At 42.2% G+C, this 17,508-nt stretch overlaps 1 protein-coding gene across 1 annotated transcript in view; it reads left to right on the forward strand.

The window, feature by feature from the left end:
- Nucleotides 1-17,508, forward strand: part of LOC106497164 (alpha-2-macroglobulin-like) — a 74,736-nt gene that overhangs the window by 23,887 nt on the left and 33,341 nt on the right. The window lies entirely within an intron of this gene.

Consider the following 17,508-nt stretch of genomic DNA (forward strand, 5'->3'; position numbering starts at 1 on the left):
TCCTTGTTTTAAAGCTCATGGATGACCATACAGTGATGCAAGTAGAAAACAAGAAAAAATATGTTCTCTTTTATCTATCTGGAAAATGTAAGTAAGTTCTGAACTCTGATTATCTGGTCTGAAAGCAGCAAGAAAACAGCATGTAATAGTTGCACCTACAGAGCAGATACACTTTATAAAGTGCATTTATCATATTTCCTTCCCCATCAGTTTTGCCCTCTATTCACAAACCTGCTTACTCCTCAAACTGCATGTAACATCCCAAATGCCCAAATAGCTTCAAACTGATGTCTGTCCTATTAGCACAAAGAAATTAATCAAAATTCTTTCTCCGTTCAGTCAAAAGCTGATAAAGACCAGGAAGGAGGTTCCCTTGAGTGTATGTCCCCTTGGTAGGCTTCTACTATATCTCAGGCCTTCTAACAGGACCTGGATCACTACTCTGATCTCCTCTGGAAAGATTTCCATTACTTCTCTTCCTCCAATTCATTACCAAATCTAAAATTCCCTCTCTAACCTGTAATCTAATCCCTGTATCAGAATTTGCATATCAAAAGTACATTCACTGATGGCCCTGCAGTACTAACACCAGAAGCCAATAACTCGGTGATACCTATTGACTCCAGTTTCTTGGTGGCACATAATGTTCATGTCTGAAATGGTAGGGATTAGAATACCAGACTTTATTGTCCTGACTCTTGGGAGATCCTGGAAAACTTGAGTTCTGTCCTTTGTGACTTTTTTTCTCCCTCGAGCCTTGGTGCAATAAAATGTACAATAACTATAGAATATGGCAATACAAGCAAGATAAGAAACCTATAACCCTTCACTTCATTTTCACTTTGGACTTTCTAAATATGTTTCTGGTCTGAGTTTGGCAGATAGATAATGGATATCATGCATATGTATGTAGGACAGCAGTGGGGTTTGAAATATATGCTCTGTCAGCTACCCACTTTGGTCTGCTCCAGAGATTGTTAAATGAATAAAAAGACTTATGACAGCCCTGTCCCTCCGTTCCCAGATCTTGCAGAAGAAAAGGAAAGAAATCACTTTCTCAGTTGAGCAGGACTTTGTAGTGACCAATCCAAAGCCATCTCCTGTGCAGATCTATGATTACTATGAAACAGGTAAGTTCTTGATTTTTGCAAGCATGAAGTGTGGGAGGGGGAGGGACAGAAACAGACACTGTAAACATTAAGACAGCCAAAGGACCAATCCTTCTGGAACTAACACTCCCCTAAACTGTATCAGGAGCTGGAGCTAGTGCCAGGGGGAGAGAATAAGAGATTCATTTTACTCTAGGGAACACGGTCTCATGTCCAAGGTGACAAGTAGGCATGACTGGAGAGCTACAAAAATGCATGTCCAAGAACTAAGGAGATTTCAAGGAGCTCCAGCTTAAGCTTGTGTGGTGCATATCCACCTTCAGGAAAAGGGACAGAAAGTGCCCCCAGAATAATGGAAGCATTACTTTCCTTCTTTTCCAGAAGAATATGCTGTTGCTGAGTATAAATCACCTTGCAAAGAGGCTGTTGCAGGAATGGGTTAATAGTTACAAAAGGTAAGTGAAAGCCAGAAAAAAAACAAGCAGAAATAAGGGAGAAGAACAAGAGAGGGAAAGAAGAGTGAACAGTTAGAAAGTAAGAAGAAAAGTAAGAAAGTGAAATACAAAGCTGCATGAACCTTGGGACTGACTGCATGAACCAGGGACTGACATGGTGGGTAGAGTGATAGCTAGTCTTGCAGGAAAGGAGTCTTCAGTTTCCACCAGACTTCTCAGGGATCAGCAAAAGACAGTGGCCAGATCCTGTCCTGTGCCACGTGCACTGTGGACTCAAAGTGAAGACCACTTTGCTTTTAATGGAAAGAGCTCACCTTCCCTAAAGGGTGAGAGCCAAAGTGCAGAAAAATGGATGGGAAAACACCTTCAGAGTTTCCTCAAAAGCATCAGCAATTAGCAAGCTTAATACTCCACCTATAGCTTCCCTTCAAAGTTTGCCCTTTAAAGCCTACCTTTCACGGGCATAGGCAGGGTATTTCACACGGACTCACAGAAAACCTTTTCAGGACAGCTAACACATTTTCTGAGGACTACATATGAGGCGACATGAATCATGGAGGTAGTGCATTCGCTAGTCAGAGGTACAATGTCACCTAGCTGCAGGGGAGGTTCAGGTCTGTGTCCTGCTCAACATAGCAGTTATGCTGGCTGTTATCTGCTGAGAAGCTCTCTGGGAGTATAGGCATAGCTTGCTGCCAACCGTTGATCCAGCTCTTCTCTGTTTTGCACAGAATGGGCTGTCTTCACAATATCTTGCAATCATCCTTTATATTCTGCACCTGTTGGGTCATTCTTATTGAGCTTATTTTCTTTTTTTTTTCCCCTGCAGAACCATCATAAATGTTGAACAAGTGGCCAAGCACCCTATTTTTTTCTGTGATTCAGTCCCAGAAGGGGATATTTCACCTTACTAATTACAGTGGAAGCCTGTGGTGTCATTTGAGCTAGTGTGTCTGATTCTTTGTTTCTTTTCATGGCACTTCTCTCCAGATCTGTACCATAATCATGTAACCCTTTCCATCAATAAACCTTACTTTTACATTGGGCATTGTTTTTTTTCAGGGTCACAGAACAGATATTTTAATGACAGTCCACATGTCATGGCTGCTGGTTGGGGCAGGAAGAGGAGAGGAACATATTTGCCTTGGCTGCAGCACCCAGCTCTCTCTCCCAGCTACAGCTCGTAATTGCTGGCAACTACTATAATACACAGTATGTTCAGTCACAGCCCAGTTTCCCATCTCCTGAGTTTAGGCCTGATTTCCCATGGCTACCGAGCAGTCCTTCCCCAGTCCTACCAAGGGATTGCCCCTACAACTTTAATAAAATATGTTCCCTGTGGTGCCTTCCAGAGTCCTGTAGCAGGTACTGCAAGTGCAGGCCTCAAGGCTCAGCCAGTCGCAAAACATGCTGTAAATCAGAGGGAAGGCAGTGTGCAATTCCCTCTGCACACACCTGTTGATGAAAGGAAATTGAATGCTGCCAGAAGTGTCATTGCCGGCCTCTGATTCAGACAGCAATCGATTTTATACACAGACATCAGGGACTGAACCAGCCAGTACAGGTGTCCTGGTAGAGGAGACAAAGGGGTGGGGAGACTGGGCAATAATGCATGAATGAGGGGTGGGAAGAGAGTGGTTCTGTGCCTGCTCTTGGAGAAATATGAATGCTGCTGCTCTTATCCACGAAGAATAACCGCACCTACAGCCCATGCCCAAAGTACGTACGGACCCGATGGCACCTGGCTGGAGAGGGGTGTGGAGCCTGGATGCCTCAGGCCGTGTCTAGCGTCAGGGCGGCGCGGCAGAGCTCCGCGGAGGTGCGCGGCGGGGGCGCGGGGCACGCTGCCGCGCAGCTCCGCCGTTGCCCAGCGGGTGGCGCCGCAACTCTGCGCAGGAGATTCCGGGTGCTGCCCGTGGGTGCCCGGGCGTGCCGGTGCGGGGCTGACCGTGCGCGGCACCGCGAGGCCCTCCGGTGGTGCGAGAAGCCACCACCCGTTCTGCTCCCGGGAGAGGGTTAGTTCCAGTAAAGCTACTCACCCTTTCTCCTCTGAACTCAGGAAGCCTAGCACGGCGGCGAGGCAGCTGGGGAGCTGAGGGGCTGGGGGGCTCTGAGCAGGCTGTGCTGTGCAAAGCCCTGTGCTCCGAGATCATTTGGGGGGGGGAGAATAGAAGTCCTGCAGACCCCGGGCTTGCTCCTGCATCTTGCAGAAAGAAATAGGTTTCTCAGTTAAGCAAGAAATAGAAGTGCCTGAAATAGAACCACCTTCAGTGCTGGAGAATGATTGTTGTGAAATGGCTTAGACATCAATGAGATCCAGCCCAACATCTAGTTTATTTTCAAGATTTTGTAGGGTATTGATTTACACACTGCAGGATTCTCCTTTCTGCAGACTGACCATCCACCATGCCCACCTTCTGCATTGGATGTTGGCCTCATATGTTGTCTTAGGTTAAGACCACTAGACTCACTAGGACTGGCCAGGTCCTGAACACAGACATTTCTCATTCAGAAATGACAAGATTTCAAGAAAGAGTCCATCACTTATTAAATTCCTTCACAGACCCTGGCCTGTTGAGCTGTTTGAGTATGTAGTATTATGAAATAAAGTGTCAAGTCTAAAGCTACCCAGTAAATGGGGCAGAAACTCTGTATTTATACTGAGGACACTAGCATTTCTTGACTGAGTGTCGTTGTAACATGCTTCATTGTGTTTTCCAGCATGCTGTGTACCATTCAAACTGCAGCCAATGTTTTCATGCTGAGCATGATGAACTCAGAATTTGATAGAGCGATTTGTGATTTACAGTCTACATTAAAGAAGACTAAAATGGACACTAGAGAAAGGGGAGAGGAGTGGAGAAAAAAACTGTCATATAGGCATGTAAACAATAGTTTGAGTGAAGATGAGAACAATTGAAATGCTGAGGGCTTCTATGTATTTAGAAAAGAATTGAAAAAGGAATCCATTTCACTGGAGAATTTGAAGATGTTGTGTGTGGAAATAGATGCCTGTATTTTTTGCAGTGAAAATGAACCAGTGTGTCAACTGCGTGTTAACCCCCTTCCCAAATCAGAATTTTTTTGAAAGGTACTAATAACTTGAAAATCAGTGGGATTTGTGCTTCTGCATTACTCAGGCTTGGATCCTCAGGAAATGAGATGTCTGAATCTCCACAGGTAGCAAGGTATTCAAATACTCATAGGATTCATTGGCTACATGTGATTTTAGAACTGTGAAGGGTTGGTCGTTCAGGATCTGCATGATACCAATGTTATGAAAAGCCATTTCATTAAGTTTCATAAGCAAGAGAAATTTGTGGGGCATGAAATTGCTTTGGATAGAGTACAGATTTCTATCCTAAACTCCAAAATCAAAACTTTACTGGCAGTAGGAGGGAAGCAAGGAAGACTATGAATTTTGCTTTCCTGACACACCTGAAACTTTAGCAACTAAGCTACATTCTGATTTAATTTACACCAACATCAAACAGGACTAGCAAGTGAAATCAATAGTTAGAGGCAACAGGGTTGAAAAGGAGAGCAGTCTGAATATATGTGGATATAGGATGTGCATCTTTCTGGGGCTTTTGAGACCATTAAGCCAAGGCTACACTTTGTCCCATATGGAACTCATAAAAATCCACTTTAGGTCTGGCCAAATATCATTTTGCTCAGCCAAACATAGTTTTCTGGGAAGAAACAGGGTTCTGAAAAAATAGGTACATTTTTATCATTCTTGTAGAGCCTTCTTTTCCTCTTAGGCCAAACTAGTAAAACATCAAAAGCATATTTCCTGCTGCAGGATCTTCCTCTTCATACTGGAAAAGTAATATTTATAACTTGATTTTATCTGGTGACTGTCAAACTGATAATTGTTGGTTGCAGTCAGATCTAATAAACATCCCGTTCTCAGACTCTTTCTCCAGATTTTTACGTGCAGGCCATGTTCTTCCTGGCTCTGTGTTCATACAGGGAACAGCAATATTTCTCAAAATACATTCCAACACCTCCCAGATTTCTGGAACCTGCATGTCTTGTTTTAGCTATATGCTTCGTGGCATGTACCTGAAACCAAAAGAAGTTTATTACAGGGACTGAATGCCATTGCTTCTTCTGTCATCCAATAACCTTGAAGTATTGTATCATTCAATCACAGAGATTTAGAAAGTGTTCTAGGCCTCAGAAGGCCAGAACTACTTTAATTTTGGCAAGGCTAGACAAACTCAATTTCCCCAGCTGTGAGAAAACCAGGCCCACCAGCCCAGTTCAGAGGTGCTCTGAACTACCCTACCACTCCCATCTCCATGGCACAGACGGTGGCTTATAGTGCTCAAGTGGTGCACAGCTCAGTTTATAAAAGCTCTCAGAGAATGGAAATAGTTATGAGTATCCAGTGAAACTGATATGCAGGTCCTTGGACTAAGTCAGCAACACTATGAGAAATGGGAAATACAAAATTTCATTGTAGAGTTCTGCCAGTCCCCTTATGCCAGTCTTGCAGCTCCCAGCTCTCCTATAGCTCTGTGCATAGCTCTGTTAAAAATGCTTTTAAAGCTATTCCGAAAAACACATTCATATGAGCAAGAAAGGGATAACAAAGAGTATAATCACGTGAGAATGTCTGTGACTAAAATACTCCATCATGTTTACTTCCCTTTGTGTTTAAGCCTTCTCTGTAGAAATTGTGTGTCATGGGGTCAATGAATTGCTTTGCTACTCGTGTGGCATTCACACTGAAGAATCTGTTAAAGGCTGATGTGATGGCCTAGTAAAAAGAAAAGGACTTGTAAATGTCACACATGTTCTGGAAACTAAACATGATCTTTTTTACTATAGAAGATGGGTCTCCCCCACAATGTGGGCAGCAGGATGCAAAATCTAGAGAAAAACCAAATGGACCTTTCCTGGAAGGATGAGCTCCAGTGCAGCTGCATTCACTTGCTGAGGCCTTTCTGTTGCTTACCCAGTGCTCTCATTAGAAAAATCAACCCTTGGTCCAGGGCATTTGGTTACTCCACCTTTTGGCTCAAACCCAAAATGTAAAATGTAACAGTACCAAACTGTTAAATGACAGCACAGCAAGTACTGTGCTGTATGACTTCTCTTGTTTTTCAAATCTTGTTTATTATTTACTGATGTTCAGGTCTTCTCCTGAGCACACTCTGTCTGTGTCAAATACGAAGTGTGTCAGTGCTGATTTGTTAATTAGAGATGACCAGGAATGTTCCAGAGGAACCTTCTATCAGAAAATGATGTTGTATTAAAATGGTCTAAGAAAACAGCTAAGCTTAGCTTGCTCTCTGATCATTCCTCTACTGAGTTCATTTGCCATCTCCATGGTGGGCTGTTAGGGAGGTATATCCACATGTACGGTCAGATGACCCACGCCACCTGATTCATCAATCAGGTAGCATGGAGGCCTGGCCACTTCTGTGGCACCACTGGCTGTGAAATCACAGCATCACAAAAGAACTTTCTGAGGAACAAGCTCAAAAAAGTCCTAAGAAAAAGAAAAAAAGTTTTCATTTTCCTGAAATTATTATTTTTTTCTCTTTCTCACTCATCTACAATTGTAATTGTTTATTCAGAGTTACAATCAAAGGTTTCGGATCTTCTCAACAAATTTCTTATATGGAGAAGCAACATATTTTCAGCTAGTGCTGCAGCTGAACAGCAAGACACTTTTTTCTGCTCAGCCTCCTAAAGGGTCACCTTTTGAGGGTCAAGGAGATCCGAAAAACAAAGCAAAAGCAACATATTGAATACAAGACCTACAAACCTCCTTCAAAGAAACTTGTCACTCGTCCCCTTCCTGTTCCTCTTGTGACTTCATCACACAGGTCTCCTGCTGCCCTTCACTCCTGGCCTGTAGTCCTCCTCTCCTCCTTCCACCATACTAGCGTTCCTGCTGGGCAAACCAGGACCTCCCTTAAGAACATAATTCCAGCAGGGCTCCCTGACCCTGTGTTGCTACACTGTGTATATAACCTGACAGCTGGGAGATTAAAAAATTCATGTTTGAGAGTTAAGGGAGGGTAAATATGAACATGATAGGCAGAGGTGGAGGGAATAAAAATCACCATACTCTATTGGCAGAGCTCTGTGTGCATGCCATTAAACTGCTAACCTTGCACATTTTTTTCAGCCTCCCACTCTCTGGCTCAGTACCCACTGAGACGTGAAGGCTGGGTTATTACCAGAGGCAATTGCATAACTGTACCACATGTTTGCCTTTTCTACTTCACTTTACTGGAAGTGACTAGCTTTAGGCCCCCCTGGTTTGACATTATCAGTTAACACCTATTCTTCCCATTGCTGTCCTTCCTGTCAAGGCAAGGCATATCCACAGTTACACAGTGACCTGAAGTATATGCTAAAGTAAAGCACATCTGGGAAGTCTTACACATTGAGCATGGGACACACAGCTGGCTCTCTCCTCACACCCCACCCTGCACAGCTTAAGCTAAGCCTTGTGCATTTACAGCTTGTCCTGTTCCCTAACAAACACTTTTGTCCAGTGCAGGGTATTCCAAAACAGGAGGCAAGTGCAATGCAGTCAAGGCAGGCTATGTAGTAGGACGCTGTGTTCAAAAGTGCCCTTCTAGATGACACGTTTTCCAGCTGCATTCTAGCATCATGGCTCATATCCGCTTCCCTGACCATGTTGGCTAAACATGGCCAACGTTGCAATGCCTAACAAGATGGAATAGAACAATGCAGAGGCGTATGGGAAAGGATTAACTATAAGAATATCTGATTTCCTTGCCTTCTACTCCATGAGGACCTTTTGTCTTGCTTTCCTATAGCATCTTCCATCAGAGGATCTCAAAAGCCTGGACAAACATTTATGAGGTAAATCCCACTTCTCTTCACTGGGGAAAGATCTATGTCATGAGTACCAAATTACAGGTGGCTTAGCTGCAGCACAGAGAGAGGCCTGGCCTTCCTTGGTGTTACCCAGCAAGTCAGTAACTGAACTAAGCATAAAGCCTTTCCCTCCTGCTTGTGATCAGCCAGCCATGGTCTGGGTCCCAAGGTGTCTGTGACAGAAGGCCAGCATTCTTTCCCAGGACTAATGGAGGAGCAATGCCTGTTATGCAGCCGTTGGAGAAAACTGGTATTGCAGAGGGCAAGTACAACTTACTCCAGCTGGCAGGTGGCGTTGACACAGCTTGCTGCTGCTTTTTCTAGCAAGGCCATTCAGCCAGAAGAGGGCAGTGATTTTGGTTTTCACCTTTTTGTGTCTATGTGAACTAACATCAAAAGCTAAATGGGAAAAATGTTTGAGAAGCAAGGTCACACATGGATGTTTTGAAACATCTCTGCCATGTTAGCATGGTCCTCTTCTGTGAAGGCTCTCTTGCTGAGGGCATTGTGCCATGAAGTTTGGACAGTCTCCAGAGATGGAGATCCCACAGCCCCTCTGAGCACCTGCTCTAGGGCTGCACCACTCTCAGGAGGAGGTGTTTTTTCCTTCTGTCTAATCAGAATTTCCCTGGATCCAACTTGGCCTCTCACTTCTGGTCCTCTTGTGCACTTCTGAGAAGAGCCTGGCTCCATCTTCATTCCACCTGTCTTGAGCACCAACTTTGGAAAAGGCAGAATCACCTTCAAGAGGTGTCTGTATCTCATCTGAGAAGCAGTCCAAACAATAACATCACAAAGATAAGGCTAAAGCTAAAGATAAATATGGAGTTTTATATACATTTTGTATGTCTTCTTATAGGGTAAAGTTTTGTCTGAAAAGAGGAGTAATATGACTTATGAAGAATATTCTTAATTGTACCAACTGCTGTTTTCAGATGCATTTGTAAACATTTTGGATTTTCCCTTCCTTAGAAACAGTCTGAGGAATATGGATGTAACAGCTTTTCATTCTTTATTGCAACAGGAACTTTCTTCATTTCTCTGTAATATCAAATACATATCTGTGAACATGCAGACAGCTAATTTCTTAGTTATATATTTTTTAAAAATCATGTATATTGTTCACTTATTACCTTTAATGGATTTAATTGGTGGATTTCAACAATGATCTTATTCTGTGTGCACTGTGTGCTGTAAATTTCAGACAGACACACTCCAGATTTCTGACACCTTAGGGTTAACAACCTTGGTTGCAGCCTGTTTTGCAACATACAGTCTAGGTGTCTTTTAAGGAAAGACAAAGTTTGTACATAGAGGTAATTTATTATTATTATTATTATTATTATAGTATAGCTGGGAAAAGGGATCAAAGCTAATTCAGATAGGTCTTGCTCTACAAATGGACTTGCCCAGCATCACACATAAAGACAGTCACAGAACTATTTATAAAATCCAGCTACACATTTGGTTTGCAATTTAATCTACAAAGTACATTGAAATTAAAGTAATTCATTGGTATCTTTGCCATAACTGAATTTACTCATGTGTTCACACAACACCACAGAAAAATATATGAGTTATATTTGACAGCCTATCTGTCTTTGCTTAGGAAAGGCAGTTAATCTGCCACCAGGGCCTTCTGTCAGGTTAAGATATTCAGCACAGTACTAAAGTGGATAATCTTTACTTACTCTGAAGTATTCAGTTTGATTTGAAGACTTGTTGATGAGACTTTTTTATAGTATTTCATTTGAATAAAGACTGCATGTCTTCATTTATTTGCGTGTTGCAATTTGTATAATGTTCATATTTTCGGAGTTTTCCTAATAAGTTGTAGAAGAGCTTCTCTTCACTATGGCCTGTGAAATAGTTTGTTTCCCACCCAGTAAGAAGTACTTTTTTATCTCTCTAGATATGTTGTTATCCGTACTGATTTATACTAGTAATTTTCCTTGTAATGCTTTTTTGCCATTTGAAATAAACTGTTTGTGGTTTGTTTGCTTTAGATACATAGGTCAGGAAAAATAGTATCATTATTTGCATTTAAAATAAAAATAAATAAAAATAAATAAAAAATATTTTAAAATATTTAGAAGTGTTTAATTTGGAGGGGGGGTGTTTTTTCTTAAACCTTTAGTTGTATGGTTAACAATCTTGTTAATCTGAGCTGTTAGTATAACACTGTCCCACATTTTACGATGACTATTTTCTCACCAGTCTCCATGCAAAGTTGATGCAAGTTCTGAAGAGACAGAGTCCTTTACTAGATCCACTGACTAAACAATCACCACAAGGTTTCCGCCAGGGGTTCTTACGTGAAACTGCATTGACCATCTCAGGCATGATACTGATGTTACCAAGAACTGTTTCCTGAGCTGCTTCTTTTAGCACAGGTCTCTTATTGAAAGCCAAAGGCTGAAGTTCAGTTTATTGCTTTGGTCTTGCTTCAAAGGCTGAGCATTATACTACAGGCCTTGAGGAGGAAGAACAGTAACATAGTAAAGAAACAGTACTCTTTCTTGGGATTATTTACATTTGATAACAGTAGCTCCAAAATCACTTAAGACTGTTGGGGCAGACAAGGATTTCTGCATATAATAGCATCTTGATAGTACTGAGGATACTTGCACCCACCCACAGATACCCTTTTTTCCTGTGGCTGCAGTGACTGGTGAGCCAATTTGTTATTGGACAACTGGTATTGGACTGAACAATAGAAACTGAAAAGTGAGAAGAAAATATACCACAATTGGGTTATGGTAATTAAAAATGCACAGCTCAATATCTTACTTTATTTTCATGGGAAAGAAAAATATACTTGATCTCTATAGCAGTCATAACCTTGAAGGTATAGAACATATTCTGTCTTTTTGCAAGGCACTGCAGTCAAGACTATATGGTTCATAGGAACTTTTGCAGAATAAGGTTTGCTGTGATCAGGATTTATCAACATTTATGATGGTCTGTGTTAACTTGTTATTTGCATCTTTTGTGTGAGTCAGTCCAACTCAAAATAATATTTTAAAAGGAGTGAGTGGGAAAGAAGCCTACAAAGAAAGTATGACGGAGAATGAAGCATTCCAGAACATAAAAAAGATAATAACAATAATACATTCAGGCGAATTAGAAGTGCTACCATGGTGTCTATTTCTTCCTGATCTGCTGTCTTGCCCCATTTCAATATGATAATGCCTAGAAAGGAAACCCAGTCTATCAGCACCTATAACTTACCAGTATAGCACTATGGATTCTCTGAGAATTTTTTAGAATTAAGCTGATTTTCCCAAATGTTCTTGCTCCAATACAAGACCAAATATATATAATGGAACAAAATAAAGTTTTAGAATAATGTTATATTTTTCATTTTGCAGTGGAAGTAAAGAAGTTCCAAAAACCTTCTATGGAACAGGCAAGGTATACTAGTTTTAAAAGTGAGAGTAAACTTATGTAATCATTTCTTTTCTAGCAGGATGAATCAAAATCCATTACTATTATTCAGTATAGAAACTAACTCTGCTTGGAGGATTATAAGAAGTTTGATTTAGGCATTTTGTCTATAGTGACCATTTAATGTGGCGTGGCCTAATTTAAATTCTTTGTGATCAACATTTAGGCAAAATGGTCCACCTAGCTTTTGTACTCATTTAATATGAGGACTAGTTACTGAAAGTATTAGCTACATACAGAGTGTGTCTTGATCTATCAGGTGTGCAGTGACCTCTGACATGTATGGGTAAGTTCTGGGAAGGAATGCTATCTTAAGAGGAAATATCTTTCCTACGGTTAGAATTATGACTGCCAATTCACTCAAGTCCTGGCTGGTTTTGACAAATATTTTGCATTCCTTTTCCACCAAATGTTCTAGATTGGTTTTGAGTATGCAGCTTTCAGGTGCTGGTTAAAATAGGGTGATAAATTTATTGCAACTGTTGTGAACGAAGGATATAGGCAGAACAGGGTGCTCTAATAATCTTTTATTAATCTCATCAATTAATTTTATTAATCTAATCTTTTATTAGACCAGCTAGCTGTGTTGGAAGAAGTAGCCAATTGTTTGGACACACAAACTCTCCTTTAGGTCTGAAATAGAACCAAAAGACTTTCAAGCTAAATATAAGTTTGGAACAATTGTTCTGAGCTTAATGAGATATTTACTAGTTAGACAACCTGAGATAAAAGGCAGTTTGTACTTCTGGAGAAAAGCAGACATTAAAGTGTCACAGACCTAAAAAGCAACTTCTAGGGGGCTGAGAAGCTGACATTTTATGGATGATGAATAGGTTAGCAGAAGAAAGAAGATTATAGTGAGCAGGATCGCCACTGAATCCATGATTTTGATGATCCTGCAGAGATATGAATTTCAGCTTTTCATGGTCATCCTTAAAGGATACTTTGCATGCCTCCACTCTGATTTCTTTCTGGTTTCAGTTTACAACATCCTGAATGAAAACAGGCAACTTGGGGTGAGTTATGTTTTCCAGCAAATGCTCAGGACACTATAGCTTTGAAGACTGCTACTTTGCACCAGTTATTTACTGTAGAAGACAGAGATGGGAGTGGACAGATGATAGGGGACATTTCTGGAGAAAAATCTGTATGCTTTTAATGATTTTATAGTTACACAACCACTTTTTTGTCAGTATTTCCATCTCTAACTGATAATCTGCTAAATTTTTTGGTTTGCATGAGTGAGTGTGTGTGTGTGTGTTCATTCCTCCTCTGTCTGAAATTTATATAGCACTTCCCCCCAGCAGACACTGGCTGCATATTGATTGTTTTCCTAATTTTTGTGGCATATACAAGTGCTTATATTTTAATCCATCAGAGGCTATTCATGATTTTTTAATGCTCTTCTTCAGCCTCCTTTCATCCCCAGACATTTTTCCTGCTCCTTTGCAGTGCTCTTCCCTACAACACACTACATAGCTACCATTCAATCTTTACATTCACTCTTTTTCAAGTCTTAATCTTCAATCAAAGAGCAAATAGGGCTGCCTTTGCTGGTATGATCTAGTAAGCTCTCTTGTACAGAGCAGAGAATCTCTGCTATTAATGTGGCTTCATATAAACACATTCAAGGTGGATTGTGCTGAAGCATTTTCTGTCCTGGCTTTTTCTTACACTATAGAATTTTTCACAGAGATCATGAATCTCTCTCTACAGGAGCATACTGAATCATTTCACTGCACAAGGAATTATAGGGCATGCTGACCGCTTCTCCCTTCATCAGCTGGAATTTGCAAATATGTAAGTGTTTCTTCCATGGGCTGGTACAAATATCCCATCTAGTCAGGCTACTCAGGGAGTGCAGATAGTTTGGACTGAATATTTCTGTTCATCGATCCACTGGAATTCAGCATGCTTTTTTCTCACTAGATTCAACTTCTGGGTAAGCTGCAACAAAGAGGTTCATAGAAGACTGAGTCAAGTGAGCAGCACTTTTTATGAGTGACTTTTGTTGCAAAGCTAGATCAGATGAGCGCTGTTCAGAACCTGACAAAGGGTAGGAGAAGCCACCTGGAACACCTGGCACCTACACTGTTTGGACTCCGTACTAGAGAGACCCAGAGTAAGCTACACAGAATGATGGAAGATAATCACAATAATGGGGAAGCAAGGATGTCTCCCAATGGCTTTGCATATTATTTATGCATATTCACAGTAGAAACAGAATTTATTTCCCTATCTAGACCAGTACCTCACCTCAGTTTGGATTATATTCCAGATAGGTTAATTGTCTAATCCGTAGTTGGCTTTTTTTTGCAACTGTATCAGCAAATTACTGCAGTATTCTGTTTGCATAATATAGACAACGTGTCTGCCTATGGGTTTCCTTTTGTTCTTAAAATATCTATAAACCTGGGTTGTGGCTTCAGAAGATCACAGTACCCCAAATCAGAGTGCTGTGATTGGACACCACCCTCAGGGAACAACCCGACAATTCCTCATGGATTAAAGAAAGGAGGGTGTAAATGGCTCAAAGATTTCTAACAAACACTTCCAGTTAATACCCTTCCCCCACTTTTAAAGTGTCTGGCCAAATACCCTCCCTCTGTCAGGATTCAGAGCTGCTAGTTCCAGCTCCTCCTTACACTTCTCTCTATATTTCCGGATAGGCCCTGGCCCCCAGCCCTTATCTCCTCCAGCCCATGGGCTATTTACAGAGAACAGTTATAAAGAGGCTGAGCCAGCCCAGAGTGGAGGGGAATTACAAGGTGCAGGGAAACAGCAGCACCAGACCAGACTGGTGTCTGCTTGACTCACCACATCCTGCTCTGCACCATGGGGAAGGACAGGCTGCTCAGCAAACCAAACATCTTACTCCTTCTCCTCTTCTTTCTCCCTGGAAACACCTCATCCACCACAGAACCATAAGCTAAACACAGGGAGGGGGTTCTTAGTGCTCTTCTTCAGTTTTCTTCCTTTCTATCATTTTTCAAATAGCTCTGCCAGTGCTGCCATTCATGCCCTGCATTTGACTGCTAGCCTAGCCCTGAGCTCACTGCACAGCTCTGTTCATGCCCACAATCCTGCCCTGCAGCCCCCACTACTCTAGCCTTGGGATTCCCCCATAGCTCTGCCGGTGTCCATACTCCTGCCCTACAGCCCCCTGCTAGTCCAGCCCTGGAATCCTCACAACATCTCTAAGTATACTAGAAATCTTCAGGTTCTCTTGGGGTTTTGTGGGCATGATGCCAGAATCCATGTACTTACCTTTTCTGTAGGGTCCTTGTTTCAAACACTCAGTCATTTCTCCCCTTTCTCCTGTTTCTTTCAAGCCAGTTTGTTTCCCTTGGCAGCATCAGATGTACTTGTTCCCAAAGAGAATCTGTGACCTAGATTCTCTTACGACAGTGCAGAGTCTGGCAGTGGGCAGCCACCAGTGCAATATTCACCTCTGGGCTCTGCGAATGAGCAGCACGGTTACAGCGTCCATTCTGTTGAGGGCCCTGAGGAGAGGGGCTGCCTCAGACAGCAAGGGCAGACAAGAGTCTGCCCATCTCCACTGTAGCCTTGCCTACCGGAGGGTAGTTCCAGAGCCTCTAGTCCAGATGGGAGCCAGATGGGATTCAGACTCTCTCTGCTGTCACATGCTGTGCCCCTTGGTGTGGTAACAGAAGTGCAGTTTTCACCACTGCAGTTCTGAATCTAGTCTCATAATGCCTATAACAGAGATTTCATGCCAAGAGCACTGTGTTAGCATTAGTAGCTGCAGCAGAAAGTGCAGTGTGACTGCTGTTGCTGTTGCTTACTGTGTGGTCAGAAGTGAAGTGGTGGCTGACTCAGAGCTGAAAGACTTTTGACTCACAGAGTAACGTCAACCCCTCATCTACCCTATTTGGCTGCTCCTGGGGTAGATCAGGCAGCCAAGGCTGCTTTGGGGTCAGGCAGAGCTCTCTGATCTTCTCACAGCAATCTGATGATATCCTTGCCCAAGATCAGGTGGAAAGGGAATGAGTCCATACCACTCAGTCCTCTCCTCCTATGAGAAATGTACTGCTCTTTTTCTCTGACTTGAGCACCACTTTGGGAAGGGAGAAGAGAGGAAGAGTTGAGAAGAGAGGTGGGGGAGAAACAGAAGTATAGATGGGATCCACAGAATTAAGATAGGGAACAGAGCAAAGTGGACAGTTCTTGAACTGGATACCTCCCAATCAAAATAAGATGAAGTTTCTAACCAAGACTTGCTTCCTGTGCCCTGCACAAGCAGGTGATAGCCTCTTTTTGTAGCAGAAGTTGGTGCTATTTGTGTTTCAGATGTGGCCAGTTGCATAGGAGAGACGATTAAAGTTTAGTTTAAATACTAGAAAAAACTTCTTCACCAGGAGGTTAGTGCAGCACTGGAACAGGTCATCCAGAGAGACAATGGAATCTCCATCCATGGAGGTCTTTGCAACAATTCTGTTCCAAGAGGGAAGTTGGGCTTAAGACCTCCAGAGGGTCCTTTCAACCAACACTTTTATGATTTTGTGACACATGGACTGTATGATTTTGCTCTTTTTTATTCTGGATCTTTTCTGGAAGAATTCAACAGGAGGCATTGTCCTCCTGTTCTGATATGTGGCTGTGAATTCAAGTTATTTTACAATGTAAGGTATATGCTTGTGAATATATTGCACATGATCAGAATGCAAGCTTATGATGTTATTTGAATTGGCAGGTGTGGAGTTAGACTGTTGGAACTGATGAAATCCATTGGCTTCTTTGGTTGTGTGTTTCTGCTGGGAAGTAACTGAGAGTCAATACAAGGAAGTTAGTCCATCATAAGTTAACATATTAACTTCTCTATATTGACAAAATCCTCATTTTTGCATCAGCCACTTTCTCTGTTTTCATAATACTGAGCTGCTTTCTCACTGCATCTGTTTTCAGAGTACTGAGCTGCATGCTACAAGGTTTGTGAGGTCTCTTTTGGCAGTCAAAAGCATTTTGTCCTGGAATGTCCATATTTGGACTATGTGACCCAAGCTTTTTAAAGCTCTCACAGCATTTTAATTTAGCTAACCTTTTTCACCAACACATCCCAAGGCACCTAAAAGATGCTGCATAAACAGCATATTTCATATCCTTGTTTCAAAGACAGGAAAGCTGATGTAGGGGGATGTTTTTCCTGTTGGCCAAATTTCTAGTGAAACAGTGAACAGGAAGAGGAATGAGGCCAAATTCCACATGAACTAGGTCACACTGTCCCTTCAGTAGACTGGGCATTACAGTCATGTTGACAGTGCCACTGACAGGGAGTAGGGAAGATGAGATTGGGGAAGAAGGCATAGGGTGAAGCTGTGGTGAGGAGATTGTGCAGGGAGGGGAGGACTGGAGCAAATAGCTAGTCAGAACAGCTTAATCACAATCTGTAAGTCATTACCTGGGTGGCTGGAGGTCCCACCTTTCACTGACTGCAGCTGCACCTACTGGCCAGAGTTGCCTCCTGGCCCCTCTCCACACTTTAACCCATGGCCTAGTTGTGAGGGAGATGGAGGCACTGTCTGAGTCCTACTGCCTTCCCAAAAGCTCAGAACCCAGGCAATAATGTAGCTCTAGATGGGCCCCACTATATTTCTCCCCAGGGCTGA

The sequence above is a fragment of the Apteryx mantelli genome, chromosome 1 (assembly GCF_036417845.1).
Source record: "Apteryx mantelli isolate bAptMan1 chromosome 1, bAptMan1.hap1, whole genome shotgun sequence".
In the NCBI taxonomy this organism is placed as follows: Eukaryota; Metazoa; Chordata; class Aves; order Apterygiformes; family Apterygidae; genus Apteryx; species Apteryx mantelli.